Raw genomic sequence first — 26945 nt, 5'->3', positions numbered from 1 at the left:
GTTTCAGTAACTCCAGTTTCTCTTCTTCTTTCACTCCCTCTGCACTAAACAAATTCTCATAGTATGCTTTTATTTCTTTTAGAATTTCCTCGTTTGTTTCCACAACTACTCCATTATTTCCTCTTATTTCTTTTATCATTTTCGCTTTCCCTCTACTTTTTTCTAGATCGAAGAAAAACTTTGTACATTTTTCACCCTCCACCGTGTATTTTGCCTTACTTCTTAGTCTAGCTCCTTCATATTTCTCCTCTTCCATTTCTTTCAATTTTCCCTCTAATTCTTTTATTTTTTGTATATCTTCCCCATTCTCATTTAATTCTTTTTTCAAATTTTCTCTTATTTCTCTCTCCTTGTTTCTCTTACTTTTCTGTATTAGCTTGCAGTACTTGATTGTAAACTTTTTAACTAAATATTTTGTATTTTCCCACCATATTCTTTTATCTTCACTGTACATTTCGTTCTTCTTTTCTGTTTCAATAATTTCTTTAACACTTAAGACATAATCTTCATTCTTTAAAATCTCTGTATTTAAAACCCATACTCCCGGCCCTTTTTTCATTGAACTCCAGTCTAGGTGCATAAAAATTGGTTTATGGTCACTTAGGCTTGATAACTCATATTTCATACTACCAATAAATCCTTCCACATTCCTTGTACATAATATAAAATCAATTCTTGTTTTACACATAAAATTCCCCACTAATTGCCTCCTTGAATATTCTCTAATTTTTCCATTTCTTTCTCGCCATATATCAACCATGTTGTTTTCTTCCATTAATAATTTCAACTCTTTTCTTCCTTTGTCACTTTTAAAAACCATTCCCTCACCCATTTCAATTTTGCTAAAAACAGTATTAAAATCACCCATCATAATGACTTCTTTGTAATCCTTTAAAAATTCTCTTAACATACTAAAATACTCTTTCTTTTCATTTTCTTCATTTGGCGCATGAACATTAACCACAACTATTGCTTTTCCTTCAAAAATCATTTCTACCACCATACATTTCCCTTCTTTATCATTGTATATTTTCTTACATGTTACACCTCTGTTTTCCTTTATTAAAACCGCTACACCTCTGCCCTGCCTATCATCCCCATTATTATATAAAATCTCTCCGTTCCATCTTTTTCTTATTTCAGTCATAAAACCTTCCCTCCAGTTGGTTTCTTGTAATAAAATCACATCTTCATTCTTGAACATTTCTTTGAGTTTCTCAAATTTTCTTACATCTAAAAGTCCTCTGGCATTAAAAGTAACACAACTAAAAGCCATTAAAAGAAAAACAAATAAATACTTAAAAACCATTAATCTTCATCTTCTCCCTCCAGATCCTTTAACACATCAAACCTATTTTCACTTTTATCTAAGATCTTTAAAATAGTCTTTTTCCTTGCGTTACTTATATTTGGTTTTACCTTTACTAGTCTTCTCCTTAATTGTCCTTTCCCCTCCCTGTCTTTGTCCATCGTTGTTTCTTCTTCACTTTCAGTCCCGCTTTGATCCTTCTTTTCATGTCCATCTTTCTCCTCATCATCCAGGTGACTTTTAGAATTGTCCGAAATGTCCATAACTGTCCCTTGATTGTCCTGCTCCATTGTTTGTTCTTTATCGTTCTCTTGTTCTCCTTCCTCTCTGATTCTCACTGCTCCTTCCATTTCTTGTTGTAGGCTTTCTTCCTGTTGTCCTTCATCAGTTTGTCCTTCCTCCTCGTTGTTTCCTTCATGCACCTGTCCGTCTACCTGATTTTCCCTACCTCCTTCCTCTTCCTCCATCCCACAGTCGCATTTATTTAATGTTTCTCTGCAATCCGGGCACCTGACAGCATTGCAGTCTCGTGCAAAATGTCCCCTCTCCTCACATTTATAGCACTTGAACTCAGGGCAGTCTTTCAGTAGGTGTTCTGGGCTCGTGCACAGCCGACAGGTCTTCACCTGGTGACTGTGCACCACCCTAAAATACTGTGGCCCTTCCGCTGTTTCCATCTTAGTGCTATACGGCAGCGATGCCACCTCTTTGGGGAACCTCACCTTTAGGAACCTTGTTCCGTCCTCTATGTCAGTGCATCTTCTTTTTATTTTCGAGATGGGAGTAACTCTCCATCCTTCCAATTTTTCTAGAATTTCGTCATCATCAAGATAGACGGGCAGGTGCATGAAGGAAACAACATAGTCTCTGTTTTGCAAATTTTTCACTTCACATTTCACTCCTTTTATTTCCAGTCCATCAGTAAGTTTGTCACACATTTCTTCTTTTTCCATTGTCAGTTCATATTCCTTTCCTTGTCTTGGTCTTAGCGCTAAAATTCCACCATGTCCACATAATTCCGTTACAGCTTTAATGATATCCTCCGCTCTTACCTCGATCACGTTTTCCACATTCACAATCACTGTAGCCTCTTTTAAATATTTCCTTTCGCTGTTTTTGTCTCTCACATCTCGGGTGTTTCCATTCCTAACTCGTGGTCGATTATCCAGTCCATTGTCGATTGCCGTGCGTTTTTTTTCTGCCAGTCCATTGTCGTTTGCCTTGCGTTTTTCTCCTGCCAGTCCATTGTCGTTTGCCTTGGGTGTTCCTCCTGCCAGTCCATTCTCTTTTGCCGTGCGTGTTCCTCCTGCCAGTCCATTGTCGTTTGCCGTACGTGTTCCTCCTGCCATTCCAGTGTCGATTACCATGCGTCTTCCTCCTGCCAGTCCAGTGTCGATTGCCGTTAATCCGTCCATGCTTGCAAAAAAACAAAAACAAAAAACCACCCTCCAGCCAGCCAAAGCTGCTGTAAGGTGGTTTGAAAAAGCGAAAAAACAAACAAAAAGCGAACTTAAAGTAACAAAAACTCACAAAACAAACAAATAGAAAAAAACAAAATGGGGGAGAGCCTTCCTCTCCCAACTACTGCCACACAACTTCCTGCTACCACTAGGGCGTGCTCAAGGTGGTATGGCCGTAAGCGAAAACTGCTGCCAAAATCGGGCTTTTTGAAGAAAAAATTAAGAGACACTTTCAGGGTTTCTGAAGAAACTCAGAGACTATTTTAGGCTGTTTGAAGAAACAGAGAGACAATGTCCAGCTTTTTGAAGAAGCTCAGTGACTCTTTTTTTTTTTTTTTTTTTTTTACAAAAAAGCTTACAGCACCTGGTATTCCCAGGCGGTCTCCCATCCAAGTACTAACCAGGCCCGACCCTGCTTAGCTTCCGAGATCAGACGAGATCGGGCGTGCTGAAGGTGGTATGGCCGTAAGCGAAAACTGCTGCCAAAATCGGGCTTTTTGAAGAAAAAATTAAGAGACACTTTCAGGGTTTCTGAAGAAACTCAGAGACTATTTCAGGCTGTTTGAAGAAACAAAGAGACAATGTCCAGCTTTTTGAAGAAGCTCAGTGACTCTTTTATTTTTTTTAATTTATTTTTAAAAAAGCTTACAGCACCTGGTATTCCCAGGCGGTCTCCCATCCAAGTACTAACCAGGCCCGACCCTGCTTAGCTTCCGAGATCAGACGAGATCGGGCGTGCTTTTTTTTTATATTTTTTTTTATTTTTTTTTATTGAAGAATCATAACCACTGTACAGCAAATAAATAACATATCTTGCATGTAATTTAAAGCGATGACAATAGAATGTAACCAACATTGGTCCCTATACAATAAATTACCTATGTTTGTTTACCTCGCACATGGAGGTTCTTTAGTTCAACATGATGGCAGTTTAAATGTCCCAAGTCCATTACTAGCCAGTGGTGGTGTATATTCCATGAGATAGAGCAATCTTTCCAATCTGTCCAAAAGAGCAATCATCAACATAAAAAAAAAAAAACTAAATAAATAAATAAATAAAAAATAATAATAAACCAAAATTTACAAAGATGCAGCTGTCATCTTCATTAAAATAAAACACACTAAAATGCGAGGAAGGGAACATAACATTTGACATAATATTTTAAAATACATCTTCTTTCAGCAGGAACAGTTTATGTTTCTTAAAAATTTGCATTACTTCATTATTAAAAATCTTGAAAAACAAAACAACATTATTTTCCATTTTAAAATAATTGTACAAAATATGCAAATAATCTTCAACCAATCCTTTGAAAACCAAACCCAAGTCCATTACAAAAATCCTATTTTTCGCCACATTCCTTCTTTTCCAGATTGCACTTTTTGCAATGACTAACAACAAATTAATTACTTTTTTATTCTCATTGTCCTCATTTAGTCCCAGCATAAAAATCCTATTCCAACTAAAATCTTCCTCTTTACCTCTTAAATCACTCACAATCTCCTTCATCACATTGAAAAATTGTTTCAGTTTTTCACAGTATAAAAACAAATGTAAAATACCTTCATCTTCTTTGTTGCAAACTTTACATATCGCATCTTGTTCTCTCCCAATTTTGCATAAGCGCATTCCCGTGAAAATCACGTTGTGTCTTATAAAAAAATCTAAACATTCTAAATCAGTGTCCATAAATTTCCATTTCATGTTTTTCCATATTTCTTTTTCTTCAATCTCTTTAAAATGCCTCAGCCAGAGTTGATTTGCTAAAGGCTTTTTAAAAACTGAATTTCTAAAATAATGATAAAACCTTTTAACATTACATGACTTAAAATCTACAAACTTTTCTTGCAATTTTAAAAACACCTCTATTTTATTCTCACTTTTCTCTTCACTTTGAATAACATTCAACCAATCTTCCGGTATTGCATTTTTTACTTCTTCGTATTGTTTCTTTATGGTGTTCACATTATATTCCTCTTTAGCTTCCTCCAATGCATCAACAATCACTTGCATGGGTACAAATCCCTCCTTGAATTCATATAGAATATCTCTTACTTTTAAAATTCCCACCTCCACCCATTTCTTAAAATAAATTTCCTTTTCTTGTATTACAATGTTTTTGTTTAAAAACAGTGGTTGATTTAAAATGCTCTCTCTTCCACATGGTTTAAAATTCACTTCAGTTAAAAAAAAACCCCAAGCACTTAAAACTTCTTTATAAAAATCTGGTATCCCTTGTATCATCCACTTTTTTAACTTCATCCATAAAATGTTATCTCCCAAATTCAAATTCCCACATTTATTTAAATAAAATTCCATTATACTTTTCCAATCACCTTTATTTTCCTCATCTAAATACTTCTTAACCACTTTAATTCTCATACTGTTCATCTTTTGTTCAAGATCTACTAAACCCATTCCTCCCTCTTCTGCCGGTCCAATCAAAGTATTATAAGCGATTCTTGGGTTTTTTTTCTCCCATAAAAATTCTAAAATACATGTTTTCAATCTTTGTTTTACCCATATAGGCATGGAATTCACATATAGAACATACCACATCTTAGACAGCATCAACACATTTACAATTAAAATCTTTCCCTTTAAATTTAAAAATCTGTTTTTCCAGAATATTAACTTCCTCTCCATTCCTTCCACTACCTCTTCCCACATAATGTCTCGTATGCTTTTTTCATTTTTCCCTAAAACCACTCCTAAAATCCTCATTTCTTGTACTTGTGTAAAGCTAAAGCAGTCTGTTAAAACCGGTACCTTCCCAAATCTCATGTAAACTGTCTTTTCCTCATTTATTTTTGCTCCAGAACCTTGGCAGTACCATTCCACTTTTTCCATTACATGTTTAACACTTTGTTCATTTTTAACTACAATTGTTGTATCATCTGCATATTGAAATATTTTCTTTATTTCATTTCCTTCATCCATCTCTATTCCTTTTATTTCCTTCTCCTTTTTGATTATTAACCCTAAAGGTTCCGCTACCAGCGAATATAATTGAGCTGATAGTGGACAGCCTTGTCTTATTGACCTTGTAATAGCAAAAGGTTCTGTTAAAAATCCATTACATTTCACTTTTGTTATCGTATCCCTATATAAAATTCTTATCCATTTAATAAAATTTTCCCCAAACCCAAATTTCTCTAAAACTGAAAATAAAAACCCATGTTCTACTCTGTCAAAGGCTTTTTCAAAGTCTAAGCTAATAACATAACCATTCTTTTTTTCTCCATTTATATAACTTATTATATCTCTTATACTGCTTGTTGTTTCTGCTATGTCTCTTCCCTTTACACCATATGCCTGATTTGTTTCTATTATGCTAGGTAGTACATTCTTTAATCTATTTGCTAAAACCTTTGCTAAAATCTTAAAATCCGTATTTAACATGGTGATTGGTCTAAAAAATTTTAAAAGTGCTTTATCCCCCTTTCTTTTGTATATAATCTTCATCAGCCCTAAACCCATCTTCTGATTTAGACATTCCTTCTTAAAAATCTCCTCATAAACATCCTTTAAAATCAGACTAATTTCCTCCTTAAAAACCTTATAAAACTCATTTCCTATCCCATCTATACCGGGACTTTTCTTTGTTTTTAAAAGATCTATTGCCTGTATTATTTCTTCCTGTCCTATTTCCTTATCACATTCTGCTTTGTCCTTATTCTCTACTCTCATTGATATTTGCTGTAATAGTATATTTTTCTTCTCTTCATCTAACCCCTTTGTTTTAAAAAGTTCTTCATAATATTTTTTTACTTCTTTCAAAATTCCTTTCGTTTCTTTTACTAGTTCTCCATCTTTGACCTTTATTTCTTTTATCATTTCTGCTCTTCCTTTACTTTTTTCTAAGTTAAAAAAAAATCTTGTACATTTCTCTCCTTCAACCATGTATTTTGCTTTACTTCTCAAACTCGCTCCTTTACATTTATTCTCCTCTATTTTCTTTAGATTTTCTTCCATAACTATTACATTTTGTATATTTACTTCTCTCTTATTTAACTCTTCTTTTAATGTTTTCCTTGTATCTTTTTCTTTAGCTTTTTTAACTCTCTGAACCAATTTGCTGTATTTTATTGAGTATTTCTTTATTTCATATTTTACATTTTCCCACCAAATTCTTTTATCTTCTAGGTACATCCCATCCGCTCTTTCTTCTTCTATTACTTTTTCGATCCCTAATTTATAGCTTTCACTCTTTAAAATTTCTGTATTTAAAATCCAAACTCCAGGCCCTTTATCCTCTTTTTTAAAATCCATCCTCATTAAAATCATCTTATGATCGCTCAAAGAGTTTTCTTTGTACAATATATCCTCAATAAAATATTCTAAATTTCTTGTGCTTAAAACATGATCAATTCTTGTTTGACATAAGAAATTCCTAACTAGTTGTTTCCTAGAAAATTCTCTCTTTTTTTCATGTCTCTCTCTCCACACATCAAGTAAGCTTTTTTCTTCCATCAGCATCTTAAGTTCTTTTCTCCCCATATCTGTTTTAAAAACCATTCCATCTGCCATATCTCTTTTATTAAAAACTGTATTAAAATCTCCCACCATCATTATTGTCTCCCAACTTTCCATTAAGTCTCTTAAAGCACTAAAATAGTTCCTCTTTTCTTTTTCTTCATTAGTTGCATGTACATTAATCAAAATAAATGTTCTATCTTCATATCTTATTTCGACAGCAATACATTTTCCTTTTCCATCATCATATATTTCTTTAACCTCAATATCCTTCTCCTTTCTTACTAAAATAGCAACTCCTCTTCCCATTCTTCCATCCCCATTATTAAAATATATTTCTCCCCCCCACCTCTTTTTTAAGTCTTCCATTATTTCATCTTTCCAATTCGTTTCCTGTAATACAATAACATCTTCTTTACACAACTCTTTTACTCTTTCAAATTTTTCCCTATTCAGTAGACCTCTTGCATTTAAAATCACCATATTCAAAACCATAATTAAAATAACTAAGAGTTTAAAAGACATCATTTTACAGTCCTTCTTCTTCTTCTTCTTCTTCTTCTTCGATACATCTTAAACCCTCAAATCTGTTCGTACATTTGATTTCTTCTTTACTTATAAATCTTTTAGCAAACTCTAGATTAGGTATTACCTTCTGCATTCTTCTTCTTGTCACTCCACCTAATTCCTTGTCCTTTCTTTTGCCCTCTTGTCCGTTTTCTTTTTCTTTTTCTCTGTCTTTTTTCAACCTTTTACTCCTTTCATATCCCCTTGTGTTCCACTGTTCTGTTGTCTTTGTTGATGTGTCCATTTGTGTCCTTCTCTCTTGTTCCATCTCCTCCTCTTCACCTACAATCTCTTGTACATTGTCTTCTTCAGGATCTTCTTCGATCTCCTCTCCTTCTACTTCTTTCTTCTGCTGTTCTTCCGACTCACTTGGTTCATTCGTTTCATTAGTTTCATTCTGCATCTGCCTCCCCTCCTCTTGTTGTGTCTCCTCTTCTCCTCCTTCCATCTCACATTCACACTTATTTAAAACTTTAAAACAGTCCGGGCACTTGACAGCTTTGCAATCCCTCGCGAAATGGCCCTGTTCCTCGCATTTAAAACACACAAAACTTGGACAGTCTTTGATAATGTGCTCCGGACTCAAACACAGCCGACAGGTTTTAACCTGCCTGCTGTGAATAATCCTGAAGTACTGAGTTCCTTCCGCTGTCTCAAAGCGTGTACTATAAGGTAGCGAGGCCACTTCTTTAGGAAATTTCACTTTAACAAAGCGCGTTCCATCTTCAATGTCTGTACCCGGGTAGACTCTCCTTTTGATTTGTGAGATAGGGATTACTCCCCACCCCTCCAGCTTGTCCACAATAATGGCGTCTTCTAGATAGGCCGGCAGATGCATTATTGAAACCACAAAAACTCGGTCCTTTAGTTTCTTGACTTCACACCTCTTTCCTTAAATTTCTAGTCCGTTTATTAGATCATCACATGTTTCTTCTGTAGCTAAAGTCACTTCATATTCTTTGTTCTGTTTAGGCCGTACTGCCAAAATTTGATCAAGTCCCACCTGTTCCGTTAAAACTTTGATTATATCCTCTGCTTTTCCATCCGGCACCTCTGCTAAATCCACAGTTATAGTTGCTTCCTTTTTATAAATCTGCATCCTTTCTGTTCTGTCTTTGTCTTTTCTTTCTCGTAATCCTTTGTCCATGCTAGGGTCTCCTTTCCGACTTGATCCTCCTGCCATATCCATGTCTTTACCTTGTAATCCGTCCATTTTGTAAAAAGATATAAAAAATAAGAAAAACTCCCCAGACAGCCTTGGCTGCTGGGAAGTGATTAACTCAAAAAAGAAATCAAATTACAAAAAAAAAACTGTATTTTAAACAAAACAAAAATTAAAAAGCAAAATGGTGAACCTCCCTCACCCACTGCAGCCAAACACTTCCTTAAACCAGCGACTCTCTGGCGCCCTCAAGGTGGTATGGCCGTAAGCGAAAACTGCTGCCAAAATCGGGCTATTTAAAAGGTTAGAACATTAGTGAAGTAAACTAAAAAGCTTACAGCACCTGGTATTCCCAGGCGGTCTCCCATCCAAGTACTAACCAGGCCCGACCCTGCTTAGCTTCCGAGATCAGACGAGATCGGGCGTGCTGAAGGTGGTACATACATTAAAAAGTATGTACATACATACATTAAAAAGCAGGCCCGACCCTGCTTAGCTTCCGAGATCAGATGAGATCGGGCGTGCTGAAGGTGGTATGGCCGTAAGCGAAAACTGCTGCCAAAATCGGGCTTTTTGAAGAAAAAATTAAGAGACACTTTCAGGGTTTCTGAAGAAACTCAGAGACTATTTCAGGCTGTTTGAAGAAACAAAGAGACAATGTCCAGCTTTTTGAAGAAGCTCAGTGACTCTTTTTTTTTTTTTTTTTTTTTTACAAAAAAGCTTACAGCACCTGGTATTCCCAGGCGGTCTCCCATCCAAGTACTAACCAGGCCCGACCCTGCTTAGCTTCCGAGATCAGACGAGATCGGGCGTGCTGAAGGTGGTATGGCCGTAAGCGAAAACTGCTGCCAAAATCGGGCTTTTTGAAGAAAAAATTAAGAGACACTTTCAGGGTTTCTGAAGAAACTCAGAGACTATTTCAGGCTGTTTGAAGAAACAAAGAGACAATGTCCAGCTTTTTGAAGAAGCTCAGTGACTCTTTTTTTTTTTTTTTTTTTTTTACAAAAAAGCTTACAGCACCTGGTATTCCCAGGCGGTCTCCCATCCAAGTACTAACCAGGCCCGACCCTGCTTAGCTTCCGAGATCAGACGAGATCGGGCGTGCTTTTTTATTTTTTTTTTTTTTTTTTTTTTTTATTGAAAATGTTTCAAATACAAAAAAATACATCAAAACTTTCATCATTTTCAATACATATTTTTGTTATACAGACCCTCAGTTCACAATTCCTAAGTTTAAAGAACTGTTAAAAAAATAAAATACAATAAAAGTAAAAATTAAAATTAAAAATCCAAATCACTTTCAGGTACATTCCATGCTAGATCTTTTAAAACTTTAGAAACCCTTGGAGTAAAAACAACATCATGTTGCAAAGCTTTTTTTTTCATACTTAAAATACCAATACAATCCTTCAATATATCTTTCTGTTTTCCTTTTAAGAACATTCCAAACATCAAGCACCACTTTTCCTTTTTTTGCCACATTTCTTCTTTCCCATACTGCATTTTTTATCAACATTACTAACAGGTTCACAAACTGTTTACTTTGACAATTTTCCTCCCATCCAAACATCACTATCCTCTTCCATTCTATTACATCTTCGTCCCAGTCCTCAATTATTTCTTTTATCACCCTTTTGCATTTTCTGTAAAAACCCTCCAACTCTTTGCAGTATAAAAACAAGTGTAAAATCCCTTCGTCTTCTTCTTGGCATACTTTACATGTTGCATTCTGTTCCATTCCAATCTTAGTTAAAATACATTCGGTCAAAATTACTTTGTGCCTTATAAAATACTCTAAACATTCAAGTTTTGCTTCCACAAACTTTCCCCTCATATTTCTCCATATACTTTCTTTTTTCAGGTCCTTAATTTTCTGTACCCAAAAATTGTTAGCAACTGGTTCTTTAAAAACACCATCTCTAAAATAACAATAAAAATCTTTCACATTACACTCCTTAAAATTACATAGTTTTCCTTTAAGTCTGACATAAATGTCTTTCTCTTTCTTCCATTCCTCCATGTTTTCTATTCTTTTAATCCATTCCTCCGGTATTGCGTATTTGATAATTTCGTATTTATTCTCTATTTCTCGTTTGTTGCATTCCTCTTTTGCTTCCTCCATTGCATCCATTATAAATTGTGATGGTAAAAACCCTTCTTTAAATTCATACAAAACATCTCTTACCCTTGTTATACCCACATCCATCCATTTTTTAAAAAAGATCTCTTTCCCATCTCTTAAAATACTTTTGTTTAAGAACAGAGGTTGGTTTAAAATGTTTTCTCTTCCTTTCAGATTATAATCTATTACATTTAAGAAATCCCCCCAAGCACTTAAAATTTCCTTATAAAAATCCGATAATCCTTCCGCCATCCAGTTTTTTGTTTTCATCCATAAAATATCCTCCCCCAAATTAAAATTCCCACATTTGTTTAAAAAATATTTCATAACTTTCTTCCATTCTGTTTCATTTTCGTCTTGCAACAATTTTTTGACTATTTTAACCCTTAAGCAATTTTTCCTTTGTTTAATATCCATTAACCCCAACCCACCTTCTTCTAATGGCCCTATTAAAGTGTTATACGCTATTCTTGGGGGTTTACCCTCCCACAAAAAACAAAGAAAACATTTCTTCAACCTCCCTTCTACCCACAAAGGCATTTCTGTCACATATAAAACATACCACAACTTTGAAGCCATTAAAACATTCAATACTAAAACCTTCCCTTTCAAATTTAAAGCCCTCAATCTCCAAAAATTCAACCTCCGCTCTATTCCTGTTATCAATTCCTCCCACATTTTTTCTCTTACTTGCCTCCCATCCTTTCCCATTAAAATCCCTAAAATTCGAATTTCTTCAACTTCCTTAAAATTAAAGTATTCCGTTAAAACTGACGTTGCCCCGAACCTCATATATACCGTCTTGTCCTCATTAATTTTACTTCCGGATCCTTTGCAATATTCTTGTACATTCTTCATTACTTCTTTTACACACTCTTCCCCTTTAACTATTATTGTTGTGTCATCTGCGTATTGGAAAATTTTTCCTTCTGCTTTGCTTTCCTGTATTTGTATTCCTTTTATTTTCTCTTCTTTTCTTATTGCTAGGCCTAAAGGTTCCGCTACAAGAGAGTATAATAAAGCTGAGAGTGGACATCCTTGTCTAATTGATCTAGTTATTTTAAAACATTCTGTTAAAAATCCGTTACATTTTATTTTTGTTAGAGCCCCCTTATATAAAATCTTTATCCATTTCATAAAATTCTCACCAAAACCAAACCTATTTAAAACCCCAAACAAATATTCATGCTCCACTCTATCAAAAGCCTTTTCAAAGTCTAAGCTGATTAAATACCCGTCTCCATTCTTTTCTTTTATGTATTGTATTGTGTCCCTTATACTCATCGTTATGTCTGCTATGTCTCTTCCTTTAACTGCATATGCTTGATTTGTTTTTATTATTCGTGGCATCACTTCTTTTAACCTATTTGCAAGAATCTTTGCTAATATCTTTAAATCAGTATTTAACATTGTTATCGGCCTGTAGTTTTTTAAATCTGTTAGTTCACCTTTCTTTTTATATATTAGCTTCATCAGCCCCATTCCCATCCTTTCATTCATCTCTTCCTCTTTAAAAATTTCCCTAAAAACCTCCTTTAAAATCTCTATTAAAAATTCCTTAAAACATATATAAAATTCACTTCCCAAACCATCTATCCCTGGGCTTTTCCTTTTATTTAGTTGATCTATCGCTCTTTCAATCTCATCCTTCTTGATTTCCCCATCACATTCTTTTTTATCCTCTTCACTTAAATTTGGTTCAATATAATTTAACAGTTTATTTTTTACCTCTTCTTCTACCCCTCTTGTTTTAAAAAGATCCTCATAAAAAGCCTTTATCTCCTCTAGCACTTTTTCATTCCCCTCCACAATCTCTCCCCTTTTCCCTTTTATTTCTTTTATTATTCCAACTTGTGCCCTTTTTTTCTCCAAGTCAAAAAAGAACTTTGTGCATTTCTCCCCCTCCACCATATATTTGGACTTACTTCTTAATCTTGCCCCCTCATATTCTTTTTCTTCTATTTCTTTCAAATTATCCTCTATTTCTTTTATCTTTTGTATGTCTTTATTCTCATTATTTAATTCTCTTTCTAACGTCTCCTTTGTTTCTTTTTCTTTGTGTCTTTTACTTGTTTGTAAGATGCTGCAATACTTTATTGAAAACCTTTTAATTAGATATTTAACATTCTCCCACCACATTCTTTTATCTTCCTCATACATTGCATTATCCTTCTCTTTCTCTAGAATTCCTTTTATCTCTGCAACATAATCTTCATTCTTTAAAATCTCTGTATTTAAAATCCACGTACCCGGTCCCCTTTGCACATTACTCCAATCTATTTTAAAACGTACAAACTTATGATCACTAAAACTAGTTTCTTCATAGCTGATTTTTTTGATAAAGTTCTCCACATTTCTTGTACATAACACATAATCAATTCTTGTTTTACATATAAAATGCCCCACTATTTGCTTCCTTGAATAAACTTTTTTCCTCCCATTTCTCTCTCTCCATACATCTATTAAATTATTTTCCCTCATCAATTCATTTAATTCTTTCCTCCCTGTGTCTGATTTAAAAACCATCCCCTCTGCCATGTCTTGTTTGCTAAAAACAGTGTTAAAATCCCCCATCATTATTATATCCTTATATTTCTTTATTACACTCCTTAAACAATTAAAAAATTCTTTATTTTCTTTCTCTTCTGTTGGTGCATGTACATTCACTAAAATCAATTCACATCCTTCGTAATTTACTTCCACAGCCATGCATTTTCCTATCGTATCTTTGTACACCACTTTGGTTGTATTAAAAGCATCTTTTCTCATTAAAAACGCCACCCCTCTTCCAAGCCTACCATCCCCATTATTATATAAAATATCCCCTTCCCATTTCTTTTTATATTCCATCATCACACTCTCTTTCCAATTTGTTTCTTGTAAAACAATAACATCTTCTCCTCTACACTTTTCTTTCACTCTTTCAAATTTTCCCATGTCCATCAGTCCCCTTGCATTAAAAGTAACACAACTTAAAACCATTAAAAGAAAGAAAAATAAATACCTAAAAACCATTATTCTCCATTTTCTCCCTCCAGGTCCTTTAACACTTCATATCTGTTTGCACTTTGATCTTGCCCCCTTGTCTTTTTTCTTGCATTTTCCAGATTTGGCTCAAACTTCAATGACCTTCTTCTTATTTGTCCTCTCCCTCCTCTGTTGTTCTCCATGTTGTCCATCGTTATTTCATCCTTCTCCATGTCATCCCGATAACTTTTACTACTGTCCGATATTCCCATTGCTGACCATTGCATGTCCTGTTCCATTGTTTGTTCTTTATCTTTATTGTTCTCTTGCTCTCCTTCCTCCTCTCTGTTGCTCGTTCCTTCTTCTGTTTCTTTTTGTTGTATAACTTGTTTCTCTTGTCCTGCATCAGTTTGTCTTTCCTCCTCGTTGTTTCCTTCATGCACCTGTCCGTCCACCTGGTGTTCCCTACCTCCTTCCTCTTCCTCCATCAAACACTCACATTTATTTAAAATTTTCCGACACTCCGGGCACCTGGCTGCGTTACAGTCTCTTGCGAAGTGCCCTCTTTCTTCGCATTTGTGGCATTTAAAATCTGGGCACTCTTTAAGCAGATGATCTGGGCTCATGCACAGCCGACAGGTCTTCACCTGGTGACTGTGCATCACCCTAAAATACTGCTGCCCCTCTGCCGTTTCCAGCCTTGTGCTGTAAGGCAACGATGCCACCTCTTTCGGGAACCTTACTTTAAGGAACCTCGTTCCATCCTCAATATCCGTGCCCGGGTAGTGTCTTCTTTTAATTTTTGAAATGGGATTAACTCCCCATCCCTCCAATTTTTCAATTATTTCTCTATCCTCCAGGTAGACGGGCAGGTGCATGAAGGAAACAACATAGTCTCTATTTTGCAGCTTTTTAATGTCACAATTCACTCCTTTTATATTCAGTCCGTCTATCAAATCCTCACATGTTTCTTCATTTTCCATTGTTAGTTCATATTCTTTTCCTTGTCTTGGCCTTAATGCCAGAATTTTCCCATGTCCACATTTTTCCACCACCGCCTTTATAATATCCACCGCTCTCACCTCATTGACATTTTCCACATTCAAAATCATTGTCGCCTCCTTTAGTTATTTCCGTCCTGCACTCTTGTCTCTCACATCATGTCCAGCTCGTTGTCGATAATCCATTCCAGTGTCGATTGCCAAGCGTTTCTCTCCAGCCAGTCCAGTGTTGTTTGCCATACGTTTCTCTCCAGCCAGTTCCGAGTCGTTACCATTTAATCCGTCCATTTGGAGAAAAAAAGATCAACCACCCTCCAGACAGCGATATGCTGCTGTTAGGTTGGTTTAACAAACAAAAACAAAAAAACTAACTTACAGTAAAAAAAAACTCACAAAACAAACACAAATAGAAGAAAACAAAAATGGGGGAGAGCCTTCCTCTCCCAACTACTGCCACACAACTTCCTGCTACCACTAGGGCGTGCTCAAGGTGGTATGGCCGTAAGCGAAAACTGCTGCCAAAATCGGGCTATTTAAAAGGTTAGAACATTAGTGAAGTAAACTAAAAAGCTTACAGCACCTGGTATTCCCAGGCGGTCTCCCATCCAAGTACTAACCAGGCCCGACCCTGCTTAGCTTCCGAGATCAGACGAGATCGGGCGTGCTGAAGGTGGTATGGCCGTAAGCGAAAACTGTTGCCAAAATCGGGCTTTTTGAAGAAAAAATTAAGAGACACTTTCAGGGTTTCTGAAGAAACTCAGAGACTATTTCAGGCTGTTTGAAGAAACAAAGAGACAATGTCCAGCTTTTTGAAGAAGCTCAGTGACTCTTTTTTTTTTTTTTTTTTTTTTACAAAAAAGCTTACAGCACCTGGTATTCCCAGGCGGTCTCCCATCCAAGTACTAACCAGGCCCGACCCTGCTTAGCTTCCGAGATCAGACGAGATCGGGCGTGCTGAAGGTGGTATGGCCGTAAGCGAAAACTGCTGCCAAAATCGGGCTTTTTGAAGAAAAAATTAAGAGACACTTTCAGGGTTTCTGAAGAAACTCAGAGACTATTTCAGGCTGTTTGAAGAAACAAAGAGACAATGTCCAGCTTTTTGAAGAAGCTCAGTGACTCTTTTTTTTTTTTTTTTTTTTTTACAAAAAAGCTTACAGCACCTGGTATTCCCAGGCGGTCTCCCATCCAAGTACTAACCAGGCCCGAGCTTCCGAGATCAGACGAGATCGGGCGTGCTTTTTTTTTTTTTTTTTTTTTTTTTATTAAGAAATTTCAATCAATAAAATACAATAAAAATTAATACAATAAAAAATACAAATTTTCCAAACATAATTTAGACAGACATCTCTACATTACATATCTTTCAGTTACATACATAATTTAGAAAAACTCTTCACTTCCCGGCAGCTTCCACATCAATTCTTTTAAAACACAACAAACTTTTGGGGTAAAAACATTATAAAAAGCATGCAACATATTTTCACCTTTAAAATACACATACAATCTTTCAATATATAATTCAGTTTTCCTTTTAAAGACAGTCCACACATCCAACACAATTTTTTCCTTTTTAGCCACAGTTCTTCTCTCCCATATTGCACTTTTCATTAGCATTACACACAGATTTATAAAACTTTTGTTTTGACACTTCTTTTCCCAACCAAACATCACAACTCTATTCCATTCCATTACATTTTCATCCCACTCCTCAGTCAAATCTTTAATTAAAACTTTGCATTTCCTTAAAAATTCCTCCAATTCTTTACAATATAAAAACATGTGTAAGATCCACTCTTCCTTTTCCTGGCACACTTTACACAGATTGTTTTGTTCAATTCCTATTTTGTTTAAAATTGCCTCAGTAAAAACCACTTTATGTCTTATAAAATATTCCAAACATCCCAATTTAGTTTCCACATACCTCCCGCCTGTAACGTACGGACAGAGGCGGTCGGATCCATGTGCAGCACTTTATTTAAACTTAAAGCCAAGCAGACATAAACTCAAGCAGACAGTTCAAAAAGGGGCAATGAGGAAACTCGTGGTCAAAACAGGCTTAGGTCGAGGCAGGCAGCACAGGTTCAAACAGTCCAGGTAACAGGCAAAGATCAGGAGTCCAGGGAAACACGGAATACTAAAACAAGGAATAATGCTCAGAGATGCACGCTTACAGTGTAACAAGACTTCGCAAAGGACAAAGGAGAAACACAGGTTTAAATCAGGAGCTCAATCACCAATAATGAAACACAGCTGAACATAATAAAACATAATGAGTCCATGGGGAAAACATAAAACAATGTGAGAGTGCCCTCCAGAGGCTCTCGAGGGCACTACAACTGCTGATCGTCACATAACCCCCCCTCTAAGGAGCGGCTTCCAGACGCTCCTAAGAGCTCCGGGGGGAGGTCAACGGGGGCTGGGATGGAGGGCCAGGCCCGTGGAGAGGCAGGAGGCAAGGCACATGGAGAGGCCTCGGGCCTGGAGACCACAGCGGGGCAAGAGACCACAGGGAAGCACGCGTCGAAGACAACCAGGGTGGAACACACTTGACAGGAGACCAGGGTTGAACACACTTGACAGGAGACCAGGGTTGAACACACTTGACGGGAGACCAGGGTTGAACACACTTGGAAGGGGACCAGGACGGAGCAGACTCGGACGGAGACGAGGGAGGAGCAGACTCAGACGAGGGCAGAGCAGACTCAGAGGGAGACGAGGGCGGAGCAGACTCAGACGAGGGCGGAGCAGACTCGGAGGGAGACGAGGGCGGAGCAGACTCAGACGAGGGCGGAGCAGACTCAGACGAGGTCCATGTCAGCGTCACCTCCATGGCCCTCACAGAGTACCTACTGCCCCCCCCAAAAAAATACTTGGGGAAATCCACGGGTTCAGGAAAGCCCTCCCGGAGCTTGAAGGGCGCAGGCAGGGCGAGGCGCAGAGGCGGGGCCGGCAGGGCGAGGCGCAGAGGCGGGGCCGGCAGGGCGAGGCATCTGGGAACGCCTTCCGGAGCCTGGCGAGCCAAACGAGTCCTCCTCCTCCTCCTGCGACGGCGCTTCACTGGGCTTGAAACTTTCACTTGGCTGGACTCACTTGACTTGGAACTTGACTCGGCGGCACTTGACTCACTTGACTCACTTGACTCGGCACTTGACTCGGGACTTGATTCGGGACTTGATTCACTTGACTCGGGATTCGATTCTTTAGAGTCGGCTGGCACGTGCTCAAGCTCCAGTTCGGCCGGCGAAACCTCCGCTGTATCTGGATTAGCAAGTTCAACAAAACCAGTGCGGAATACGGGCTCGAGGGGTCCGATACGATGGGTGGGTTCGGCAGGAACGGTAAACTTGAAAGCCCCTCTGACGGTCATCAAGGAAGGATCGAACAGTTTGTGGAGATGAGGCTTTAACGGCGTGCGGAGCGAGTGAGAGAAATCAGCCGCAAACGAACCTCCCCGACGCAGGGACAAGAGCAGTTCCTCAGGATCTTCTCCTGCGGGGAGTTCAAAAGCCTCTCTGAATAGGGCGATAAATACCTCATAAGAAGGGAACGACATCCGACCTGGTTCCCAGAATGTACCAACCCACTCCAGAGCCTTTCCAGTGAGCAGTGAGCAGATGAATGAAACGCGGTCGTCATCCGAGGTGTACAACTGGGGCTGAAGATTCATGTATACGCTGCACTGCTGAAGGAATCCCTCACACGCCACAGGTGAGCCATCAAACTTGTCAGGAAATGCCAGACTGAGATAGTCAGATGTGGTACTCACACTGGGTTGCGGTGGAACAGGTGCAGCGGCAGTTCGGGCTTGATCAGCCGTTGTGCTTGAGCTCTGCGTAGACCAGGTTTGCACGGAGCTTGCTAGTTCCTCGAGGAGAGAAGTTAGTCTCGCCAACTGAGAACGATGAGAGGCTAGCATGGAAGCTCGGGTCTTGACCACGGTGGATAGATGCTGAAAGTCTGCTGGATCCATGTTTGGCGAAGTCTTCTGTAACGTACGGACAGAGGCGGTCGGATCCATGTGCAGCACTTTATTTAAACTTAAAGCCAAGCAGACATAAACTCAAGCAGACAGTTCAAAAAGGGGCAATGAGGAAACTCGTGGTCAAAACAGGCTTAGGTCGAGGCAGGCAGCACAGGTTCAAACAGTCCAGGTAACAGGCAAAGATCAGGAGTCCAGGGAAACACGGAATACTAAAACAAGGAATAATGCTCAGAGATGCACGCTTACAGTGTAACAAGACTTCGCAAAGGACAAAGGAGAAACACAGGTTTAAATCAGGAGCTCAATCACCAATAATGAAACACAGCTGAACATAATAAAACATAATGAGTCCATGGGGAAAACATAAAACAATGTGAGAGTGCCCTCCAGAGGCTCTCGAGGGCACTACAACTGCTGATCGTCACACCGCCCATGTTTCTCCATATACATGCTTCTTTTAAATCTTTGAATTTCTGCATCCAGTATCGATTTACAATCGGCTCCTTAAAAACAAAAACTCTAAAAACACCATAAAACATCTTCACCGTACATGTTTTAAAACCATACAATTTTTCTCCCAACTTCACATACACTTCTTTTTCAGTTGTCCCCTCTTCCATACTTTCAATTCTGTTTATCCAGTCTTTGGGTATTGCCTTTCTTATTATTTCATATTTGTTTATTATCTCTTGTCTGCTAAAATCCTCCTTTGCCTCCTCCATTACGTCCACAATATACTGCACTGGTAAAAAACCTTCTTTAAATTCATATAAAACATCTCTCACTCTTGTAATTCCCAGCTCCCACCATTTCTTAAAAAAAATCTCCTTTCCTTGATTTAAAATGCCGTTATTTAAGAATAAAGGCTGATTTAAAATGTTCTCTCTACCTCGTGGATTAAAATGTACATTACTTAAAAATTTTCCCCAGGCACTCATCAGTTCCTTATAAAAATCTGGCAACCCCTCTGTCATCCATTTCTTTGCTCTCATCCACAGTACATTATCTCCAAGTGTAAAATTCCCACATTTACTTAAAAAATATTCCATTGTCTTTTTCCACGCTGTTTTCTTTTCTTCGTCTAAGTACTTTTGTATTATTTTTACTCTTAAACTATTCTTTCTTTGTTCAAAATCCATTAAGCCCAAACCTCCCTTCTCAACCTCTCCTATCAATGTATTGTATGCAATTCTTGCTGGCTTCCCTTCCCATAAAAAATCTAAAAAACATTTTTTCAGCCTTTTTTCTGCCCACAATGGCATAGATGACACATATAAAACATACCATAATTTTGAAACCATTAAAACATTCAGAATTAAAACCTTCCCCTTCAAAGTTAAAGTTCTCAGTTTCCAAAAAATCATCCTCCTTTCAATGCCCCCTAATAATTCCTCCCACATTGCTTCTCCTACCTTCTTTTCATCCATTCCCATTAAAACCCCTAAAATCTTTATTTCTTTTGTTTCCTTAAATGCAAAACTATTTGTCAATTCTTTTGCCCCACCAAATCTCATGTACACTGTTTTGTCTGCATTTACTTTTGCTCCTGATCCCTTACAAAACACGTCTACGATTATCATTGCTTTTTTCACACTCTCTAGATCCTTTACTATCATTGTAGTATCATCCGCATATTGAAATATTTTGTTCTTTTCTCCCCCAACACTTATTCCCTTAATTCTCTTTTCCTGTTTTATGGCCAGACCTAGCGGTTCAGAAACTAAAGAATATAAAAGAGCTGAAAGTGGACATCCTTGCCTTATTGATCTAGTTATTTTAAAACACTCTGTTAAAAAGCCATTACATTTAATTTTTGTTACTGCGCCTTTGTATAAAATTTGTATCCATTTAATAAAATTCCCTCCAAATCCCAAACTTTTTAAAATATCAAATAAAAATTCATGTTCCACTCTGTCAAACGCTTTTTCAAAATCTAAACTAATTATATAACCTTCTTTGTTCTTGTCATTTATGTATCTTATTGTATCTTTTATACTTATTGTTGTGTCTGCAATGTCTCTTCCTTTCACTCCGTACGCTTGATTGGTTTTAATTATACTCGGCATTACTTCCTTCAATCTGTTTGCTAAAATTTTCGACAAAATCTTTAAGTCAGTATTCAACATAGTAATTGGTCTGTAATTCTTCAAATCCATCTTCTCTCCTTTTTTCTTGTATATCAAACTCATTAAACCCATTCCCATTCTTTGATTCAGTTCTCCTTTGTTAAAAACATCTACATATACTTCTTTTAAAATGCTAGTTAAAAAATCTTTTAAAACTATATAAAATTCACTCCCCAAACCATCTATACCCGGACTTTTCTTTTTGTTTAATTCACTTATTGCTCTTTTTATCTCTTCGTCTCTTATCTCTTCATCACACTCTTTTTTGTCTTGTTCCCCAACTGTTGTTTTTATTTGTTTCAGTAACTCCAGTTTCTCTTCTTCTTTCACTCCCTCTGCACTAAACAAATTCTCATAGTATGCTTTTATTTCTTTTAGAATTTCCTCGTTTGTTTCCACAACTACTCCATTATTTCCTCTTATTTCTTTTATCATTTTCGCTTTCCCTCTACTTTTTTCTAGATCGAAGAAAAACTTTGTACATTTTTCACCCTCCACCGTGTATTTTGCCTTACTTCTTAGTCTAGCTCCTTCATATTTCTCCTCTTCCATTTCTTTCAATTTTCCCTCTAATTCTTTTATTTTTTGTATATCTTCCCAGCTAACAATTTATGGTTCCCAGAACGTTCTGGGAACGTTAGTTTTTGGTTGCGGGAACGTTCCCTTAAGGTTATGGTTTTGGTTAGGTTTTGGTTCCCATGGAAAGTTTTCTTAACGTTAAGGGAACGTTAGTTTTTAGTTACATTGCAACCTTTAGGCAACCTTTAGGGAACGTTCCCCTAACGTTGCAACCTTTAGGGAACGTTCCCCTAACGTTCTTTTTTACATTCTCCTAACCTTTAAAAAACTTTAACAACAATGGTACCAATTTTATTATTACTTTAAACTGTCTGTGCATGAGCAGGAATTAATTATTATATATTAGCAGGAATGAATGCATGAACAAACAGCAAACTTGATGGGATTTAAAACTTTAATATAAAATGAAAATACAAAAAATATAAAAGGCCTAAAAAATAATACAAGAATCAGAGTCAGTTTTATACAGTTTTAGTATACAACTATGACATAATATCAATACAAGTACAACTGGAGTGGGATGAAGAGTGCAAAGTAATAGTGCAAATGTAGTGTGCAAGATGCATATTGGAATGATAAAGTATGTAATGTGTAGGTGAATGGCCAAAGTGGCAAAAATACAATAATAAAAAAATAGAGCTCCATGGTTCTGAAGGCTCAGTCCATCTCAGCTGGCCTAAAAAGAAAGAAACAAAAGTTTGATATGTCATACTAAGAATGAACACGTTGACAAAAGCAAGACAAATTGCTTTACTAACCCTGTTTTTTATGATCACAAATATTGATAGTTTTCCCATTCCATTGATTATTATGAACATTACATAGAATAATTTAAATTTACCGTCTGTGTGGGGCAAACTTTAGCACTTGCCCAATAAAGTCCTCCGCGTCTGCTACAGTCAGCGCGGGGAAGTTTTTCTGGGAGGCCGCTAGAGTAGAAGTCAAAATGAAGCATAGTTACAAGTCAAATTAAAACCTTCAAGCTAAGAATAATACTGATGTGAACAATAAAATAACACCTGCCTGTAATAACCCTGCAGATTGTCAGGTCCTGGAAGGCCTTCTTTGCCTCTCTGCCCCGCAGACTATACTGTTTTAGCACGTCATTGGATGCCACTCGCCGTAGCATGCGACGGATGGCAGTACCTCTGGTCGAACCTCCAAGGGTTGTCAGGAAAAGTTGCTGTAAAACATACAGAAATACAAATTATACATGTAGAACAAAGTGGAGAGCTTGTACAATCTCATTTTGTAAGAGCCGTCAGTTCAGTTATAATGATATTTGAAGTTATGCAATTATATAGTGTTAATCTTAGGGCAGGACTATGGCCACTTAATTACCATGTTGTCCCTCCTCTCCTGTTGACCGAGACTCCTGTCGAACTCCTCCAGCTCTGTGACTGAGCAGGGCGACAGCAACATGTCATCGACTGGAGCAGAGGGAGGTGACTGGGAGCTCCTTAAGAGCATGAGCAGCTCATCCATCTTCTGCTCCATCTTCTCCTCAAATGCGTCCATCTGCTGTGCCATGCGGGTAATGGATGTCCTCACGGCTATGGAAAAATTATTGGTGTTAGTTTTAGTTGTTATACATTATATACTTGCATATGTGAACAACTTAAGTGAGTCTTCTTACCTCTCTTTTCCGTCTCCATGGCTGAGCCACCACCCTCTGTGTGACGAGTTCTGCTGTTTACAACAACAAAAAAGTCAAGTTACTCTCAAGTTCCTTGTCATGAAATTGTATTTAATTGGAAATGGAAAATTCAAAGCCACTGTACCTTCAGGCTGAGCTTGCGTCACAATAGACCCATTCAATTCTGGGTGACTGGCTGTTTTTTTGTGTGGTGTTGACTCATCTAAAAAGAAAGTAGATATGAATATTGGTCAGTTCATTTATGGCAGGTTTCTTGCACATTTAAAAAAAATAAAAAAAAAATAACATGCAGGTGGTGGAGGCATCTGCAGACCTGAAAAAAAGGCAGGAAGAGACAAACACATCAGAACAGTCACATGATATGCACCAGGTTGACTGTCAGTACTCAGTAGTTCCATGGCAGGAAATATGACTCTGGTTTTTTAAATGCATGCATAAATGTTAACTTACGGACAGGGCTTCCAGACACACACTCTGTCCTGGAATGCTTTCTTGCTTGTGGAACAGTTTAATCTGAAATAAAAGACTAAACAATTTGTACAGATTACAAAAAGAAAATTTGAATGGTGTAAATAATTCCTTCTGTACTTTTTTTGAGAGCCAGTAGCAGAACAAAGCAGTATTTCCATACAGAGAAAACTATTATTTATTTATATATAGAATAGCAGCAATAGGGCACCTGTACAGAGCCAGATTTTCTTGACTGTATATTTGGCCCAGAAGTAGGCTACCTGAGTGAACCTTGTGGGTGGTGTTCCTCGCTGCAGGAGTCACTGGTCTCATCCATAGGTTTGTCCATGGGCGTCGTAGCCCAGAGACTTTCTAATGGGGAGACACAGCAGCCATAGAAATGCTAATTAATTAAAAGAACCGGTATTTGTAAAAAGAACGCAAGCAGGTTAACATGATGACACAAAACATACAGTGCGGCAAAGCATACACGTCGTGCACAGCCGCATACAAAGACTCAAACAAAGCCCAATATATATGCATTACAGATATATATATATATAAAATATTATATATGAATTACAGCCATTAGCTGGAGCTATATCCATTATTACAGCTACAGGACCCAAAACAGTCATATGAGCATGCGCAGTGACGGAATATAACAAAGCCCTACGAGGGAAAGGGCTTAAGGTTAAACCCCAAACACTTGCATTACAACCACAACATCATGAAACTGTAGCGTATTTCACTTACTTTTTCGTGAGAATGTGAAGCTGTGTAGGTCGTTGGTTGTTTTTCCAAGACTTCCTGATAGTGAACGGGGTTCTACGTAACGTATCCATTTCTCCCAGCCAATCAGGAACGTCCGTGTTGCGTCACACGCCTTGACGTCAGGCAACCTGGCCAATCAGCATTTTAGAGGGTAATTTTAAACTAAAATGGAGTGTGTTGCTCTCTCCGACACAGTGGTACTACCCACGTATAGTGGGTTTTTTAATCTCTTTCCTGCACTCAACCATTAGATAGTTTTTTTTTATTTTTTATTTACTGTTTAAACGTAAAAGTATAATGCTACAGTGTGTAACATCACACACCCTTATTTGCTCGACGGCACAGGGATGCCAACGGTACAGGAATAAATGAAACAAATTCTGAATGTATTCTAACAGTGATAGCAGAAAACTATTATAAAAAATATTTTACCGAACTATTATTATTTGTTTAATCCTACATGAAACTCACAAACAGTGTGAGTGCTACGTGTGTATTTCTATAAAGAGACGGAAAAAAATGAATTAAAATGTAACACAAGGTGGCTTGTACTAGGCAACATGAACTGGTCAGTTAAGTTGGGAGCTAGCACTAACTAAAACGTGTCTATAACGTTTAGGGCTAATATACCTGTGCTCAAACACACCAATTTATCTCGAGTGTCCATTTACCTGAAAGAAGACGGGTTCCCAGGCAAGTTCTGTGTATCGATCCAGAAGGACTACATGTAAATAGCACAACACGGAAGTCAGTACAGGACTTCAATCGGTCACCTGAAAGCAGAGGCACTTCCCCCTACTGGCGTGGGGGTGTGTAACGGACTAACGGTTGGATTTGTACACCGAACTGAGCCACTTGTTAGAAGTGAAATGTGAAATGAAAGAAGTGAATTTTCTTAGTTGTAAAAATCGTTCTATTGATAGATTCTTGTTTTAAGTATTTTTAACTAATACAGTAAAAAAAAAAAAAATCAAGCCAAAAAGTATTGTTTTTAGCTAAATTTATTATCAGCCTAAAAATAAATATATTCTCTTGCTATGCTGTTTATCTTACTTATATTTCATAAGACCAATCATTTTTGAGTGAATCTAAATCAAGTGACTGCAAACCTTTTATATGCTACGTCATTAAATGGTGCTGGTTTAAATAAACATTTCAAAACCGCACTCAGAACAACCAAAAACAACCAAACGGGAACGTTGTGTGGAGGTATAGTGCAACCACAGGAGAACGTTTTAGTTGGTTGGTTCCCTTAACGTTTAGGGAACGTTATAACCCTGAGGGAACGTTCCCTAAACGTTAGTTTTTGGTTTGGTTCAAACTAACCTTTAGAGAACCATAAACGAACGTTCCCTAACGTTCCCTAAACGTTCTGTGTTAGTGGGGTTCCCCATTCTCATTTAATTCTTTTTTCAAATTTTCTCTTATTTCTCTCTCCTTGTTTCTCTTGCTTTTCTGTATTAGCTTGCAGTACTTGATTGTAAACTTTTTAACTAAATATTTTGTATTTTCCCACCATATTCTTTTATCTTCACTGTACATTTCGTTCTTCTTTTCTGTTTCAATAATTTCTTTAACACTTAAGACATAATCTTCATTCTTTAAAATCTCTGTATTTAAAACCCATACTCCCGGCCCTTTTTTCATTGAACTCCAGTCTAGGTGCATAAAAATTGGTTTATGGTCACTTAGGCTTGATAACTCATATTTCATACTACCAATAAATCCTTCCACATTCCTTGTACATAATATAAAATCAATTCTTGTTTTACACATAAAATTCCCCACTAATTGCCTCCTTGAATATTCTCTAATTTTTCCATTTCTTTCTCGCCATATATCAACCATGTTGTTTTCTTCCATTAATAATTTCAACTCTTTTCTTCCTTTGTCACTTTTAAAAACCATTCCCTCACCCATTTCAATTTTGCTAAAAACAGTATTAAAATCACCCATCATAATGACTTCTTTGTAATCCTTTAAAAATTCTCTTAACATACTAAAATACTCTTTCTTTTCATTTTCTTCATTTGGCGCATGAACCTTAACCACAACTATTGCTTTTCCTTCAAAAATCATTTCTACCACCATACATTTCCCTTCTTTATCATTGTATATGTTCTTACATGTTACACCTCTGTTTTCCTTTATTAAAACCGCTACACCTCTGCCCTGCCTATCATCCCCATTATTATATAAAATCTCTCCGTTCCATCTTTAAGTTGGCTTGTGAAAGCCAACTTACTGAAATCCTATTTAAACTTATTAAGTTGGCTTGTGAAAGCCAACTTACTGAAATCCTATTTAAACTT

The 26945-nt window shown here is 37.2% G+C and overlaps 4 non-coding genes and 1 pseudogene across 4 annotated transcripts; all 5 read right to left on the bottom strand.

The window, feature by feature from the left end:
- Window positions 1–3121: 3121 nt before the first annotated feature.
- Window positions 3122–3240, bottom strand: LOC130075429 (5S ribosomal RNA). The gene has a single exon (XR_008805500.1). It is a non-coding gene; the product is annotated as a 5S ribosomal RNA (ribosomal RNA).
- Window positions 3241–9306: 6066 nt separating this feature from the next.
- LOC130075437 (5S ribosomal RNA) lies at window positions 9307–9425 on the bottom strand (annotated as a pseudogene).
- A 268-nt stretch (window positions 9426–9693) lies between these two features.
- On the bottom strand, window positions 9694–9812 carry LOC130075428 (5S ribosomal RNA). The gene has a single exon (XR_008805499.1). It is a non-coding gene; the product is annotated as a 5S ribosomal RNA (ribosomal RNA).
- Window positions 9813–15633: 5821 nt separating this feature from the next.
- On the bottom strand, window positions 15634–15752 carry LOC130075427 (5S ribosomal RNA). Its single transcript, XR_008805498.1, has one exon. It is a non-coding gene; the product is annotated as a 5S ribosomal RNA (ribosomal RNA).
- A 171-nt stretch (window positions 15753–15923) lies between these two features.
- LOC130075426 (5S ribosomal RNA) lies at window positions 15924–16042 on the bottom strand. The gene has a single exon (XR_008805497.1). It is a non-coding gene; the product is annotated as a 5S ribosomal RNA (ribosomal RNA).
- Between the last annotated feature and the right edge of the window lie 10903 nt (window positions 16043–26945).

Source organism: Rhinichthys klamathensis, unplaced genomic scaffold (assembly GCF_029890125.1).
Source record: "Rhinichthys klamathensis goyatoka isolate OS25496 unplaced genomic scaffold, OSU_Roscu_1.1 h1tg000578l_1, whole genome shotgun sequence".
In the NCBI taxonomy this organism is placed as follows: Eukaryota; Metazoa; Chordata; class Actinopteri; order Cypriniformes; family Leuciscidae; genus Rhinichthys; species Rhinichthys klamathensis.
This window is presented reverse-complemented; position numbering and strand designations above follow the sequence as displayed.